This window comes from Phocoena phocoena, chromosome 9, assembly GCF_963924675.1.
Source record: "Phocoena phocoena chromosome 9, mPhoPho1.1, whole genome shotgun sequence".
In the NCBI taxonomy this organism is placed as follows: domain Eukaryota; kingdom Metazoa; phylum Chordata; class Mammalia; order Artiodactyla; family Phocoenidae; genus Phocoena; species Phocoena phocoena.
The window spans coordinates 12,823,947-12,841,555 of NC_089227.1; the positions used below are offsets into that span (position 1 = coordinate 12,823,947).

Below are 17,609 nucleotides of genomic sequence, written 5' to 3' on the forward strand. Positions count from 1 at the left end.
AGTAAATGAGTTGCTCTAGTTTCCTCTCTACGTAAAACTTGCTCTGTATCTTCAACTACTTTTCCTTCACTTACTCCTGCCTCTGAGAAAGATAACTTCTATCTTCCTTGGCACATCTTACTCCTAGGCTAATGACCTTAGTTCTACCTTCACTCACATCCTTCAGAACCCTGCTCAATTAACTTTTATGTCTTCATTTCCACTGGATCCTTTTCTTCTGCTTACATGTAAGCTCGTGTTACACTAAAAATATTAAAAATAAAATAAAATTTGGGGCTTCCCTGGTGGTGCGGTGGTTAAGAATCCACCTGCCAATGCAGGGGACACGTGTTCGAGCCCTGGTCCAGGAAGATTCCCACATGCCGCGGAGCAACCAAGCCCGTGCGCCACAGCTACTGAGCCTGTGCTCTAGAGCCTGCATGTCACAACTACTGAGCCCACGAGCCTAGAGCCCATGCTATGCAACAAGAGAAGCCACTGCAATGAGAAGCCCATGCACCGCAATGAAGAGTAGCCCCCACTCACCACAACTAGAGAAAGCCCACGCATAGCAACAAAGACCCAATGCAGCCAAAAATGAATAAATTTTTAAATAAATAAATAAAATAAAATAAAATTTGCATCAATCCTGACACCCCTCTCAAGCTATCTTGAAATTTTCTCCCTTCCCTCTATCTCTAAATAATATTAAAGTGCCAGTTCTTCACCAACCACCACATTCCAATGCCCTTTGTCATCAGGATTCTTATCCTAACACTACACTGAAATAATTCTTTCTTGACCCCTCTGTATTATTTGGTACTGTTAACCATACCCTCCTTCAGGAAAGTGTCTTGTCTCTAGGCTTTGTCTGGGTTCATCTCCAATCTCTCTGACATGTTTTCCACATGCCCCTTTTACAGGATTATCTTCTCCTAACCTTCAGCATTACTTAAGCATCTGTATTTGGTCTTTTACTTCACTTGCTTCTTATGGTAGCCACTAGCCACATGTGAGTATTAAATTTAAATAAACTAAAATTAAATCAGCCAGTCACAAAAGACTACAAATTGTGATTCCATTTATACGAAATGTCCAAAATGGGCAAATCAATGGAGACAGAAAGATGAGTGCCTGCCTAGGGCTGAGGAAGTTGGGGAAATTTGGAAAGTGACTGCACTAGTACCGTCTTTCTTACTGAGGCAATGAAAATGTTCTAAAATTCACTGTGGTAATGGCTGCACAACTCTGTGAATGCACTAACAACCACTGAATTGTACAGCTTCAATGGATGAATTGTATGGTATGTGAATTATATCTCAATAAAGCTGTTATTAAGAAAAATTAAGTTAACAGTTCAGTTACACTGACATACTAGCTACATGTCAACCATTCAATAGCTATATGTGGCCAGTGGCTGCCATGTGAGACAGTCCAGATAGAGAACATCACAGAAAGTTCTGTAGTACAGTGCAGGTAGACTCAGTTGGTTGACTGTATTCTTTTTCTTTTATTCTTCCTATACATTATGTGGTATCTGAAGAATTGGAGGCAATTAATAAATGGCTATAAACTGTTAATAAATCACTCAAATGATTGCTTCCGTATAATAGAGTTGTGGCTAAAATGGATCTCAAGCAAAACACTATAATCCAGTTTTATTCTATTTACATTTTTGCTTGATTTGGAAATTAATGCTACTGAGATATTACATGAACCATTTTAAATGTTTGTATTCCCTTATCCACCAGGCAAGGGAATATAAAAGTAAAATTAGTGTTATACCTAATGCATTAGTGTTTCTTATACTGCAGAAAGGAGGTCTACAACAGAGCTATGACAGAAGACAAGGATTTTGAGCAGAGATGTCTCAACAAACCACTGATAATTACAAGTTACACGGGTTGTTTGTTGGCTTTCTTTTTTATGGGGAAAGGTGAGCTGGGGAGTGGATAAGTAATGTGAAGTAACAACGTGTGTTGCCAAGTATAACATGAAGAAAGGTTTTCAAAATTTTGGATCAGTGACATGTTCAATGAGTTTACATTTTGGGGGGTGTTCATTTCCTTTTAATTAATAAAGAAGTGCCTGTTTCTTCCTTAAGCCTGAACCATAACATGAAACATATTTTTACCAATATAATTTTTTTTTTAATTTTAAGCAGAGGTAATTAGTTAATGACCATTGGAAAGTAAATACTGAATAGCAGCTCAGCCACCAGGATATAATTAGACTAAGGCTCACCAAGTAGATTTATTAGGATGAAGGTAAGATTATGAGTTCTTTACATGATTATTTGTTCCCTGTTATTATTGCTACAGTGTTCATTTAATAAATATATTTTAAAGTACTATATTTTGCTATATACTGAATGTTTATATCCTCTGCAAATTCATATGTTGAAATCCTAACCCCCAGTGAGATGGTATTAGGAGCAAGAACACAGCCATCTCCAAACCAGGGAGTAGAGGCCTCACAAGACATCAAATCTGCCAGCACCTTGATCTTGGACTTCCTAGCCTTGAGAACTGTCAAGAAATAATGAAATAAGAAATAAATGTCTGCTGTTTTAGCCACCCAGTCTATGGTATTCTGTTATAGCATCCCAAATGGACTAAGAAATTGGTACTGAGAAATGGAGTGCTGTAGCAAATACCTAAAAATGGGGGAGCAGCTTTAAAACTGGGTAATGGGTAGAAGCGGGAAGAGTTTTGAGGTGCGTGCTAGAAAAAGTCTGCATTGCCGTGACTGGACTCTTAGGGGCAATTCTGTTGAAAGCTCAGAAATAAAAGAGAGTTAGTTGTAGAGAAAGCCTCAGTCTTCTCAGAGAATACCTAGGTAATCCTGAACAGAATGCTGGGTGTAAAATTCATATCGATGAGGTCACAGAAATGAAGAACATCATACTGGAAACTGGAAGAAAGGTGATCTTTGTTATGAAGTGGCAAAGAACTTAGCTGAATTGTGTTCATGTTCTAGTGTTTTGTAGAAGGTAGAACTTGCAAGTGACGAAACTGGATATTTAACTTAAGCTATTTCTAAGCAAAATATTGAAGGTGTGACTTGGCTCCTCCTGACTGTACAATATAAATAAATATAAATATAGTGCAAGTTAAAGACAAGCAAAGAGGAAGCAGAAATGAAAGATTTGGAAAATTCCCAGCCCATCAATACTGTAAAAAATGAGAAAGTGTGGTCAGAAGGAAACACTAAGGGGATGGCCAAGTGACCGTTTAAGGAGATGTCCTTCAGTAGGTGAATGGGTAACGCACTGTTATACATCCAGAAAACGGAATATTTTTCAGCACTAAAAAGAAATGAGCTATCAAGCCATGAGAAGACATGGAGGAACATTAAATGCATATTACTAGGAAGCTAATCTGAAAAGGCTACATACTGTATGATTCTCAACTATATGACAATCTGGAGAAGGCAAAACTATGGACAGAGTAAAAAGATATCAGTAGTTGTCAGAGACCGTGGGGAGGGAAAGATGAATACGCGGAGTATAGAAAATTTACAGGGCAGTGAAAATACCTTGTATGATACTATAACGGTGGATAAGTGTCGTTTGTCTAAATCCATAGAATGCACAACACCAAGTGTGAGCCCTAATGTAAACTATGAATTTTGGATGATTATAGTATGTCAATGCAGTTATACCAATTTTACATGTGAAGGCTGTGCATGTGTAGGGGGAGGAGATATATGGGAAAATTTCTATACTTTCTGTTCAATCTGGAACCTAAAACTGCTCTAAAAAATTAATTTAAAAAAAAGAAAAGCAAGAAGCATCCTCGTGGTGATGATAACGTTCTGTATCTCAATGTCAATATCCTGGTTGTGATATTGCACTAGAGTTTTGCAAGATGTTACCAATGGGGTAAACTGGGTAAAAGGTACACAGGCTCTATCTCTACTGTTTCTTAAAATACATGTGAATCTACGATTATTTCAAAGTTTTTCTTAATTAATTTTTTTAAAAGATGATGGCATATTAGATTAGGGCCCCGACAACAGAGGAGAAAGAAAATGGGTTCAAGAAATATTTAGGTGGTAAAATCTACGCATTTGGTAATCTACTAGTTGGTAATGACTTGACTATGATGGTTAAGAGTTGAAGGCTGAGGAAAAAGAAGGTGTCATGGGTAACATTTAGGATTCTGAGGAACTTTTGAGATACTCCAGTGGAAATTTCAAGTGAGCAGGACTTGGGGACCAGATGAAAGGCTGAACTGTAGATAAAACTTGGGAGTCACTGGCTTATAATCTATAAGTGAAGCTATCACGTAGATGAAGTCATTTAGGAAGAGAGTTCAGACTGTAGAGCGGGAAATAAAGGGAGCCAAGGGATAATCTGAAGGTCACCCCCATTTGAAGCCCAGGCAGAAGAGGAGTTAGCCAGGGAATAAGATGAGGACTGAAGAATGCCCACAAGGTGGTCTTTCATCAACTCAGCAAGTGCTGTGCTGGTGTCACAAAGTGGACAGAATGCAGTTTGAAACGGATCAAGGATTAAGCAACAGTTACGGAGATGGAGAGAGAACATGTGAACATCTGTTTGAGAAGTCTGGCTGTGAAGGGGAAGAATAAGCAAAAGACTGAGAACACAGGATGGGCGTGGGTGCAGATACAGGTCCCCGTGATGGTCTGGTGATGGGAGGTTGAGGAAGTTCCCAATGCTTCGATTTGCTTGTGAACTAAGGGGTGAAGTCATCAGCTGAGAGCAGCGTTGGGATAAATGAGACTGGAAGACCAAAAAGAGTGGAGACGTTCTGATGTATCATTGAAGAGAAAGGGACAGAAAAATGGCAAGATAAGTATAACTGGAATGCTGAAGTGCTGAGAGCCCAAATGAGTGATTTTCTCCATCGTCTCTCAGTTTCAGACATAGAATAAATGATATTTGCATTCTCTAGCGTTTTGTCAGATGGATATGACAAAAGATACAGGCGTAGGAAAATTAGAAAACTAGCCAGAAGGTTATTGAACCATGAGCTATGGACTATCTAGATATGGAAGAAGGTGGTAGAGATAGGAGGAGGTTATGGATAGGGCAAAGGGAGAGGTGTCAGTGGATAAGAAATCCTGATGAAGTCAAAGACCAACCATAGTGGGAGTAGTTGAACATGCACAGTGGAAGACAGGAGACTATGGATGGTCAAAATGTAAAACGCTTCATTTAGTGCTTACTGAAGCGAAGCAGTTTCAATGTCAAGTGAGAGCTACAGTGTGAGGTGACTAGAATAGTTGCTGATAAAAGGTAAGGACTCAATAAAGATCATTATTATTAAATAGTTACTAATATGCTGGTTCCTACATAAAAGGAACTCCCTAGTGCATTCTAACCCTTTGGATCTTGATTCCTGGGCCCTTATCCACTCTGCAAACTCTCTTACCTCATTGCCTTGGTCACCTCACTCCCCATACCAGGCAAGATTAGTGACCACATGCTATGCACACACACACCTCTAGCAGGTTTTCCATCACAGGGAGAACTCAAATCAAAAGCATCAGACTGGCCCACAAACACTCAGGGCTGGGATGTTTCTCTTGTAAAGAATTTAAGCCTCTGGGGCTTCCCTGGTGGCACAGTGGTTGAGAGTCCGCCTGCCGATGCAGGAGACACGGGTTCGTGCCCCGGTCCGGGAGGATTCCACATGCCGCAGAGCGGCTGGGCCCGTGAGCCATGGCCGCTGAGCCTGCGCTCCACAACGGGAGAGCCCACGGCGGTGAGGGGCCCGTGTACCGCAAGAAAAAAAAAAAAAAAATTAAGCCTCAAGAGGAAAGAAACAATTGCTTCTGCATGAAATGATGAGAGAAAGGGTAGCAAGTGTCTGTAGTTTTGAAAGGACAGGCCAACACCAAGCCTTTCCTCAGAGGAGACCAGATTTCATTATTCCTGAGAAAATAAACACCTCTCATTGTGAGCTGTGCTTATTCAAGGGTGACAAGTTGCACTGGTAGGGAGACCACACAAATTGCATGGTTCTCTTCACATTCTAGTCATAATCAACCCCTTCTCCTTGGGAGAAAGGTGGTTTTCAGGCTGAGAAAATACTGATGGAACAAGGGATTAGATATCCCAAGGAAACTGCACAACTTATGAGCACACTGGGAGACATGTAAAGAGGACACAGGGATTCAAAGTTTAGTTCCTGTAGTTAGAGCAGTTTCAGATGTAAACTGTGACCACACCTGAGAAACTGAAGGGGAGAGATGTAACATACAGGGGTAGAGAATATTGAGCATACAGGAAAGCAGCGAAGTAAGAGGTCAGTCAGGAATTCCCACTGCTCTTGAAGCTGCTATTGATCCCCAGATACCCTGCTTTCTGAGCTTCCAGCCATGCTAACCTGCTCTGACGATGTCTTCATTACTGAGCTGACAGAACTACAGAAGGACTTCTAGAAGTTCTGCATCAACTCAATATATTATCAGACGATCAAATGGGAAAAGGAAAACAGGAACTTCCTCCGTCACCCTCTCAAACTACTGTATCGGTGCATCAGTATTTTCTCTGATCTAAAAAAGGTACATACAGTTGGTAGTGTGTCTACTTCAAAAACAAGAGCACCAACTTCAAACCCTCCTGGAGCTACTTAATTTTTAACAAGATTTTCTTCCACAAAAGGTAACCGTTGCTAAACGACTTCATCACCCACTGGAAAGAGACATTCCATGAAGTTTAACTCATGGCCATGAGAATGTTTTCTGGAATGTCAAGAAGTTATGACTTTGGGTCTGTGCTAGTACATCGTGACAAATTTAGAGCACTATTTCCTACCACTAACAGTTCAGTTCACCTTATGGCTGAGCCAGATGGCAATGAGACACAAACTGCTTACAGCTCAAGAACAGTGTCATCTATGGGACGGAACTGTGCAAAGTGGTAAAGGAGCCCGGGAGGCCCTAATTTCACCTACTACCTACTTCTCTACACATTTTTTTCATGGGGAATAAGCAGTTTTGAACACCCATTTCTGAATACTAAATACAAGCCCTTGTCCTGAATTCTAGAATAGCTTTGAAAGCAATATTATGTACTGATTTCCTGCCACCCCAGATCCAGTTCAGGATTTTCCAATACCATAGGAAGTTTGAATGTTCCTTGAGCTCCTTCAAATCAATTAAATCCCATTTCAAATAAAAAATATTTAGAATTTTCAATCACTCATTATTTGATACTAGCTGTGCAGGCAAGGGCAAGAAAGGAAATGGAAACTGTCCTATTTTGCATCTTCTTCACAAATTATCAGTGGATATTATTTTTCTTAAAAAAGAAGTCCTTTGTGAGGAAAGCCGGCTGTTATTCAAGAAGGCAGCCATCGTGTATCTTGGACACAATGTACAATGGCACACGGGGTTGCTTTTCCTGGAAAGTATGGGTTAGAAACCAGTTTTGATGATTCTGAGTCGACTGTTTTATAAATTGATTGTTTTAAGCCAGACTGTTTGGAAGAGCCTGCCCAAAGCACCTACTATTTAACGGAAAGTAACAAAAATTTCCGGACAAGAGTCCACACTGATTTTTCAGGAGCACTTCAAGGTAAAAATTCCTTGACTGTGTTAAGCATTTTTTAAGTGCTCTTTGTTTTATCTCCAACATGTTACAACAGTCATAGTTCCGTACTAGTTATGTACCATACATGAGAATATCATTTCTGACAATGAGCCTACATTTATCTAAGACTAGTTAAAAGCATTCATAGGCTAGAACTTTATTCAGGCTGTCACCATAACAGTTCACCTTCAAGCAAAAACTATAGCTAGAACAGAATATTAACCACAGTTACAATAACAATATTATTGTAAAGTGGATTATAGAGTGGATTGCCAATAAGATTTTTGAAACATATTTTAACTCCATCATGTCTCAAGATTTATCAATGACAAAATGTAAGGCACACACGGTGAGACTGGGATTAGGGGAGAGGCCTGACATTAGACCTACCCACTAGACCTGAAGAGGCACTGGAGTAACGGTCCAGTTGAAAGTGGAATTTCAGCCCAGAGTATAGAAAGTATGAATAAGCATGGCTTAGGAAGGCATTCAGCCAGATAAAGTATGGGGGTATAGGAAGGGAATGGAGTAAGAAATTTTGACAGACTAATTCTTGAAAGTCTGACAGTAGGCAGTCGGCTCCTGAGATTTATAGGCAGAGGCTGCAGGATCCCAGTTATGGGAATGAGGTTCAGAGACTTGCCTCCAAATTCCCACATGAAGAATTGTGAAAGAAAGCCAAAGGGTGGAGGGATAGTAACCAGGTAGTTAACTAGATGAGAACCTCAGAGAATATAAGCAAAAGCAGAAGCCCAAGCCTTTGAACAAAGACATATGAAGCAATGACAGTGACATCAGGAGCATGGGAGCCTGGCTGGCAGATAAGAATTTAGAGCCTGCTGCAGCTACACCAAGCATCTAGGACAATATCTGGCATAACAGAAGCTTAATACATTTTATTAAATCAAAGCTGATGTATTAATGCTCGATCACAGCAAACCAAGCAATTCAAGAAATACTAGACAGTATACAAAAGGCTTGCTGGCAAAACTAGGAAACATGAAGTAGGAAAGAGGAGGAAGTGTCAGGGACCCAAAGGTGAGGACTCACTGAGAATGACAAACATGCTCAGAAATGATTCCCACAACAAACTTCCTTCTTCACAGGTTATTGCCTAAGTTTAAGGGTGAAGATAAGTTTAAAGGGAGATGGAGACTGTAATTCCATTAGGACTTCCAGATGTATCCTGTAGTTGGAACAATGCAAGACTCAGTCCCCCTAATTAAGTACTTATTCATTCTACCACGGTCAAAATTTTGCCCATTCACAAGACAGCCCTTCCATTTTCAGAAGCCATTTAGTTGGCCTGAAAGATCTCTTCCTTTACCTGCCTAACACTCAAAGCCAAGGGTTTGTTAACCCATTGTGGTGTTTGGAGGCAAGGAAGTTGCTATCCTATAGGATGATGAGGAGAAATCTCCTAGCATCTCACCACAGGGCAGGACCATCAAAGGTGCATTCATACTGCCACCACCTCCAACCATCAATTCCATCATCATCACCCCAAACCGGTACCCATAGCAGATGTTGCTGTGTAACTCTGGCACTCTGTCTTGAAGCATATAGGATCAGCCTTAGTATTATTTCCAACAAGTAACCCAGACAGCTACTACAAAATAATTGAACATTAACTGGAAGTAAAATTTCTTTTGCATCCAAATATAAAATGGGTTCCTGTACAGAGGCTTGGAATCTAAAGTATACAGGTTCGCAATACATCTTTGGGCTTGGCCCAAAGATCACGGGAAGAACTAATGGCTACTCAACTTATGCAGTGAAGAATAAGTGCTTATGGTAAGGCCCGGCTGACTCACAGGAACAAGTGAAATGTAGTCCTCATGGGATAACCAAGTATCTTAAACAAGTCAACTCCAGGGTCCGAAGAAGCTTAGAAGAAGGCTCCATTTTAAATATTTATAGACATCTCTAACTAAGGAAAGTGACGGAAAAGGTGGTAGGCTGCAAGCAGCTGGTAGGACCTTGATGAGATGGCCACATTCCAAGATCTGAACCAGTTCTTTAAAGGACTCATTCCTTCTTCTGTGTGATCAGGACCTGGGAGCCTAACCCAGGCCATCTGTCATGCATGTGAGATTAAGGAAGAGACCAGAATGATGAATTGCTACTGTAGTGAGAAATAACTATATTAGAGGCCAGAATCTTTGAAGACTAAAATGATCAATGAATTCTCTCCCTGGGAAGCTAAAAATCAGAAGGCAAAATTAACAGAATTGAGCATGGATTAATTGTTTCTTGTCTCAAGTCCTTATGAATCTGGAAACTGAGTGAAGCCTGAATCTGTCGATGGAAAGGTCAGTAGACCCTTTTGTGTGTGCCTCTAAGAAGAAGGGAAAAACGAGCCCAGGCTTTTCAGCAGAGGGAATCATGCTGAATTGCTAGAGGACTGAAGTCTCAAAATGTACCTCAACTATTTCCATTTCATGACATACAAGTAAAAACAATATGTACTCTGAATATTATTCTGTACATTCCTGTTTCAATCACTGGTGACCCAAAAGCGCTGGACTCACTCACATGGGCACATACACCACAACTGAGGTCATGGGAGTGTTATGCAAGGTTCTTTTGCGTCAAAATTTAGACCAACTAGGAAGTTGTCCCTTCCAAAGTAATTTAACATCAGAGCCATTAGAAGCATTCTTCCAAAACAACCTGAAAAAAATTTTTCAGTAAGTCCTTCCAGTAGGTCAAAAGGTGAAGAAAGTAATAATTCTTTTCTCATCTCCATAACCACTTAAGAAAAGGTATTTGGTATTTCTATGACCCCTGCCAACATTAACAGGTCATATTAGCTAAAAGGTCAGGGGTTACAGGAGATTGTTTTATTTCAGAGTTTATTCTCTGTTTGAATAATTGTTTCATTTCAGTTCCTCTGGGATTCATGCTCTGTAAATAAAGATGGGAACTAGTTAAGCATTTTTATGCATAATAGAATGTGCTGGAAATAATTTACCATTGCTTGTCTTCTCAAACACTAAAATTCTTCATCCCAATTACGGTAAATGTTTAATTTGCACTCCTCCCTCAACACCCCCGAAGCAGCAGCTCTGTACATAGGGTGACCGACCACTCCTCATCCCTGGTTGACGAGACTCACGTGGGTATTACTCCCAAGCCAGGCAATCGATTCACCGATCAGGAATCAATTACATCAGCTTGACAATTCAAAAGGCCACTTGGGAGTGGGGCTGGAGTGACCATATGAAGCTTAAGTAATTAAGTAAGAAAGCCTCAGAAAGACTAAAACTGAGACAAAAGACCAGACTACACCAAAGAAACAGACAAGGACTAAGACTACACCAAAGAAACAGACAAGGACTAAGCAACTGCGCATGCCAGAGGGCATCCTGATTCCCATGAAATGGAACTGAAATGGAACAGAGATTTCTGCAAAATCTCTGTAGCTTTACAATAGCCTCCCCTTATCCACCCCCCCATCCCTGTTTATGAGTTAGTTTGACTGCATTTCTGCTTGTTAGAACCAAAAAAGATTTAATCCTAGATTTCCTAAACTGTGCTATATGATGCAAATTCAGGGTCAGTATCTGAAGTTCTCCTGCACACTGGAGTTTGGGGGAGTAGTGAACAAGAAGGCTGGGTCTATATCTTATGGACTTATGATCTGCTTGCTCCACACAGGGCCTGACATATAGGAGGATCTCATATTTATTTGAAAATGGATTTTTACCGAAGATTTTAAGCCAGCATTTCCCAAATTAGTTTCACAAAACACTGTTCCGTAGCGTGTTAATAACAATGTTCCCTCTGTTTTTCTCTCTCAGCACCACACACACAAAACTTTTCTTCACTTGAATAAGTTTGAGAAATGCAAGCTCAACAGCTTTTTTACTCTACTTTTCAAAACCCTTAATGTGCTAGCAAATTTATGAATCTCCAAAAGGGGCCTAGAATTTTAAAAAAGGAGTTTGCCGAATTAGTTTGATCATGAAACTCTTTTGGTAAGAAAGCCAATTAATTTTTCCCAGAAGAGTGTTCCACAGAAAAGTTTAAAAAGGGCCAGGCAAACTGTCAGGCCTATACAGGAGCAAGGACCCTGCTGACATCCAGAAGAATCTATAGAGTGTGACCTTTCATTTTCTTCAGTGTTGTTTCACAAATTAACTGATATATTTAAAGTTTGATTTAATATTATCCCCTAAAGAATAAACTACGTTTGCAATTTTATATAAGTCCCTAAATGAAGGCTTTGGCTAAATGCCAAGAGAATACTGATTTATTTTGTCTTAATCCATATTTTCCATCCAATAAAGTTCAGTTTTTTAAATATGATAGCTAATTATTTAGACAGGGTGTCTTTTAAAAAATGATCATGAAATCTCATTCATCAGGTGTTCTGAGAAGAAAATGACATTTGCGAAGACCAAATAGTTTAAGTTCTTCAGGAACTTCCCTCCACATGTTGTTCAATTAATATTCAGTTTTTAATTACCTAACTAAATATAATAAATTATTTTGCTCTCAGATAGTAGTCCGTCTCTGCTTCCATTCCCTACCATTCATTCATTCCTCCCTTCCTTGCCTGGGATGGCTCCTATTCAGCACTTCACCAAATCTACTCTCAACTGACATCTTAATCACAACTTTTTTTTCTCAAAGTCCTCACTTTTTTTGATCTCCTTGCCCTTCCTAACCACCCTCTCCTGTTTTACCCTGGAGAGAAACTATGCAATCTTACTTCCTTCCAATCCAATTCCTCCTACTCTGTGGGATTTCTGTGCTTTTCTCCTCAGTCTCTTTCTTCTCCTTCAGCTCTGTGATTGAACCATGACTTCTACAGGAATTCTCTTTGTAACACTGACCCACTTCCAAATTCTTGTCCTAAATTTTTCAAAGTTGGTAATCAAAACTGAACCACTTAACTACCATCTAAACCAGGACTGTGACAGGTTAGAAAAACCCCCTTGGGAAACCATCATAAAGCTGGAACACATAAAGGGTAAAAGTGTAATGAGAAAGACCCATTCATGAGAAAAGGTGGGAGGAAAAAAGACTTCCTTGAATAATCCGAACCATGGCTTTTCCTTAAAGAGGTTCAAATCTATCAGTAGGGTCTGAATAGCGAAAGCCAAAAAAATGGTCCCTGCTTTCCATTAGGTCCCTTAGGGTGCCATGCAAGAAGTAAATACAAACTCTATTTAGAAGGATACCCTCAACCTAAATTGAAAAGGATTTACACTGAGATAGCCCAATTATCTTTGAGCCCACAATCCAACATTACACAATATACAAGGAAATAAGCTACTATGAGCAGGAGTTGGCAGAAACAATAAAGAGCAGAATCAGAATCACAAGATCTTCAACTAATGGTGTTTCCAGATAGAAAACATAAAGTAACCATGGCTAAAATGTTTTTTAAAATGAGGGGTAGATTCAAACATATGAGAAAAGTATAAGTTACTCTCAAAAAAGGTACATTTTTTAAAGAACAAGATAGAATTTTTTTAAATAATAATATAATTGATATTTAAAACTCAATGGACAGGTTACAGAGCATATCAGAAAGCTGAAAGGAGAACTGCTGCCTGGAATAGAGGTTTTTAAAAATTAGCTAGAATTCATAAAAAAGAAGAGATCAAAAACGTAAAAGTGATATTAAGAGACAAGGAGGTTAAAATTAAAGCATCCAAATGGAGTTATAAATGGAGGGAACAGAGAAAATGAGGGAAATGCTATATATGAAAAGATAATGCCTGAGAATTAATTCTGTAAACTCAATGGATCCCAAGTGGAACAAAGAAGAAGAAACATACATCTAGATAAACCACAATAAAACTGAAGAATATCAAAGACAAAATAAGAATGTTACAATCATCCAAATAAAAAGATAATCTGTCCTTTTTAAGAATGTCATTTAGATCGGTAGCAGAAACCTCTACAGCAATAATAGAAGTCAGGTGATAATTATGAGATATAATAACAGGCAATATAGGATTTCTTTTCCACATAAAAGTTTATACCTAACTAAAATATTCTTAAAGAATAATCTTGAAATAAAGTCATTTTCAGACTAATAATGTCCGAGAGAGTTTATCACCACCAGATCCTCACCAAAGCAATTTCTAAAAAAATATGCTTTAGAAAGAAGGAAATTAAACCTAGAAGGAATGAGATACAAAAGGGAATGGTGAGAAAATAAAGTAAAATACAGTATTTGAGTGAATCTAAAACACTAATATTAAAATAATAATAATAATTAGTAAGGCAGTAATGGGGATTGAACCACTAAGATCTCCCTTCAAGAGAGAACCTGATGTGGGGTGACATCAGCAAGATGGCAGAATAGGAAGCCCCAGATCCTCTTTCCCTCAACAACAGTACATAGACCAATTCCCTTTATGAGAAATCCAGAAAATGGTTAAGAGGCTTCTGCATGCCAGGTCCCCAGGCAAGTGTGAAACCAGTCACATCAAAGCCAGTAGGAAAATTTGTGGCACTCATCTGCCATACCCCACCCCCAACCCCTACTCAGTGCATCATTATTGGGAGAAAACTCCCAGTTGCTGGCTTCTTCCTGGGGAGGGAAAGAGAAGACTGAGACGTACAGCCACTGTGCAGACTTTTTGAGATGCTGCCTGAGGGACGAGGTTTCTGTCTCACTTGTCTCAGAGAACTTACAGGACACAGTATACCCTAGATGCCTGGGGGCTGCTGAGGAAAAAAAAGAGACAGAGAGAAATGGGTGGCATCTACTATTCCAGAGGATCCACAGTATGACAGACAGAGGTGTACAACGAAGTGGCCTCTCACTCAAACAGGGAAAGAGACGAGTAAAGTATGCATCCAATTATTCCAGCTCTTCAGGGGGCTGCTTAAGCAACTGGTTTCTGCCTCTCCAGTCTCAGAGCACTTATGTGACACAACATACACTAGGTACCTGGGGGATGCTGAGAATAAGAGAGCCGGGAGTTTGCTGAACATCTAGAGAACCTGCAGTACTGCAAACAGACACCAGAGGGAGGAAGAGATTATGAGATCCTGAAAAGAGAAAGCGCAGTCCAGGAAGATGCGTCCACCAAAAAGGTTTAAAAGGCCTCCAGAATCTCTAGCTAGGCTGATTGGTAAAGGTCTTTCCCTTTACAGAGCCAGCACATAAAGACTGGAAAGGTGGCTGTGGTTTTCCAAATGCATGGATCCCAGCACAAAGTTGTAAGGCACATGAAGAAACAGAAGCATGGCCCAGTCAAAGGAACAAAATTATTCTACAGAAAGCGACCCTAAAAAAACAGGTTGCTATGAATTACTTGACAAAGAATTCTAAATAGCCATCATAAAGATGTTTGATGAGCTCAGGGAAACTATGCATGAATAAAATGAGACTATCGTTAAAGAGACAGAAAATACAAAGAACTAAAATGAAATTTTGCAGCTGAAGAATACAGTAGCTGATTGAAAAAATTCACTAGAGTTTATGTTCACTAAGTTAACCAACAGCAGACTTAACCAGACAGAAGAAAGAATCAGTGAACTCAAAGATAAGCCATTTTAAATTATCCAGTCACAGGAGCAAAAAGAATAAAGAATGAAGAAAGCATAAGGGACTTACGAGACATAATAAAGTAGACCAATATACACATGTGGGAGTCCCAGAAAGAAAACAGAGAAAGGTGCAGAAGGACTATTGGGAGAAATAATGGTTGAAAACTTCCCAAATCCAGGGCTTCCCTGGTGGCGCAGTTGTTAAGAATCCGCCTACCAATGCAGGGGACACAGGTTGAAGCCCTGGTCCAGGAAGATCCCACATGCCGTGGAGCAACGAAGCCCATGCATCAGAAGCACAACTACTGAGCCTGCACTCTAGAGCCCGCGAGCCACAACTACTGAAGCCCGTGCACCTAGAGCTCATGCTCCACAACAGTAGAAGCCACTGCAATGAGAAGCCCACGCACCGCAATGAAGAGTAGCCCCTGCTCACTGCAACTAGAGAAATCCTGTGTGCAGCAACAAAGACCCAATGCAGCCAAAACTAAATTAATTAAAAAAAAAAAAACTTCCCAAATCTGCGGGGAGAAATGGATATCTAGATTCAAGAAGCCAAAAAAACCTCAACTAGAATGAACCTAAAGAAGCAAGTCCTTCCCTATCAGTAATTACTCAAAATATAAATGGATTAATCTCTCCCATCAAAGGCACAGAGTGGCTGAATGAATAAATTCCAAACTGAAGTTCAAGATGGAAAAAAAGAATATTATTTATTGACTTCTCTATGAATTCACTAATTCTCTCTTGCTGTGTACCAACTGGGGTTAAATTTATCTAGTGGGTTTGAATGTCAGACATATTTTGGTACTCTTTAATGCCTATTAATTCATTTCATATTTCTGTTGAAATATCCTATCTTTTTATCATCATTTTCTCCATCTTTTCCTCTGTTTTTTTAACATATTAATCATGATTAATTTTGAAGTCCTTGTCTATTAATTCCAGTATGTGGACCATCTCTGAGTCTGCTTCAATTGATTATTTTATACCTTCCTTACCAGTCACTTTTTCCAGCTTTTTCACATGTCTACAAATGGGTCTGTTAAAAATTATAAAGGATATATTGCAAAGGTTCTGGATTACGGTAACTTCCTATAAAATTCTGGGATGTTTCTGTTAAGTTTTGTTCTGATGGGCAGGTTGAATTACTTAAAAGATCACCTTGATCTCATCAAGAATTGGCTTTAGCCTTTGTTAGGGTTGGTCTATTTCAGTATTGCCCTTACTCCTAGACTTTGGTCCTTACTCAGAGGGTGTAGTCTTTCCAGGTTCCCAAGATAATAGTACAAAGGTATTGACAAAGTCTACTTTTAGCAGAGCACATCACAATTTATAAAGAATTTTCATAGATGTTATTTTATTTGATCAGACAGGTTCTCTTACTAAGAGAACTAAAAGAAAGGATTCAGCACATACCACAAAACATCCAAAAGTTCTCCAGATATAATAAACTATTCCTTGTCCCAGAATATTCAAGTCACCAATATTCATTCATTCAATACATATCTATTGTTGACCTACTATATCTTCTTCTGGGTAATATATTAGGCACAGGGGGAGACAAATATGAATAATATACTCTCAAAAAGTCCAATATAAAAGCTTATGATCTTGTGGACAAAGGAAGAAATGAGAGGGCTGACAGAACCGAAATGTCTTCTGTCTCATTTGGTTTCAACATTTTCTTTTCATGGTTGTATTTTGGCTTAGAAAGAACATACAAATAACTGTTTCTTATTATTGGTGAACTTATTTGTGTCTTCTCTATTAATCTTTAATGCACAGGCTTGGCATATAGCATGCCCATGTGATTTACCCCCTCCAGCTGCTTCAGGTTGCACAGATTTCCCACAAAACTCCATGATCACAAGACAGAAATTAAGATGTATAAAGAGCTTAGAAAAAAACAAGTATTTCCAAGTCTATTGGAATACATCAGAAATTTATGGTGGGGACAAATTTCTTGCTCAGGTTTCTGGAATTCAAATGGATTTTCAAATGGCCTTATCGAAACCTGGAGCTGCATTTTAGAACTAAACTGTAAATACAGCTGTAGCCAGACATCGCATCAGCTAAAAACTCATTCTGAAGGAGCAGAAAAAAAAAAAAAATCTTTAGAAAATGTCATATCTAGGGGCTTCCCTGGTGGTGCAGTGGTTAAGAATCCGCCTGCCAATGTAGGAGACATGGGTTCGAGCCCTGGTCCGGGAAGATCCCACATGCCACGGAGCAACTAAGCCCATGTGCCACAACTACTGAGCCTGCGCACTAGAGCCTGCAAGCCACAACTACTGAGCCCACGTGCCACAACTACTGAAGCTCGTGTGCCTAGAGCCCGTGCTCCACAACAAGAGAAGCCACCGCAATGAGAAGCCCGTGCACCACAACGAAGTGTAGCCCCGCCACTCACTGCAACTAGAGAAAGCCCGCATGCAGCAACAAAGACCCAACAGCCAAAAATAAATAAATTTATTTAAAAAAAAAAGAAAGAAATGTCATATCTAAAAGAAGATGTCTACTGGCCATCAATAATAAGTTTTAAAGT

At 39.5% G+C, this 17,609-nt stretch overlaps 1 protein-coding gene across 1 annotated transcript in view; it reads right to left on the reverse strand.

Moving 5' to 3' along the window:
• Positions 1-17,609, reverse strand: part of SUGCT (succinyl-CoA:glutarate-CoA transferase) — a 684,446-nt gene that overhangs the window by 455,654 nt on the left and 211,183 nt on the right. The gene's annotated exons all lie outside the window — the stretch shown is intronic.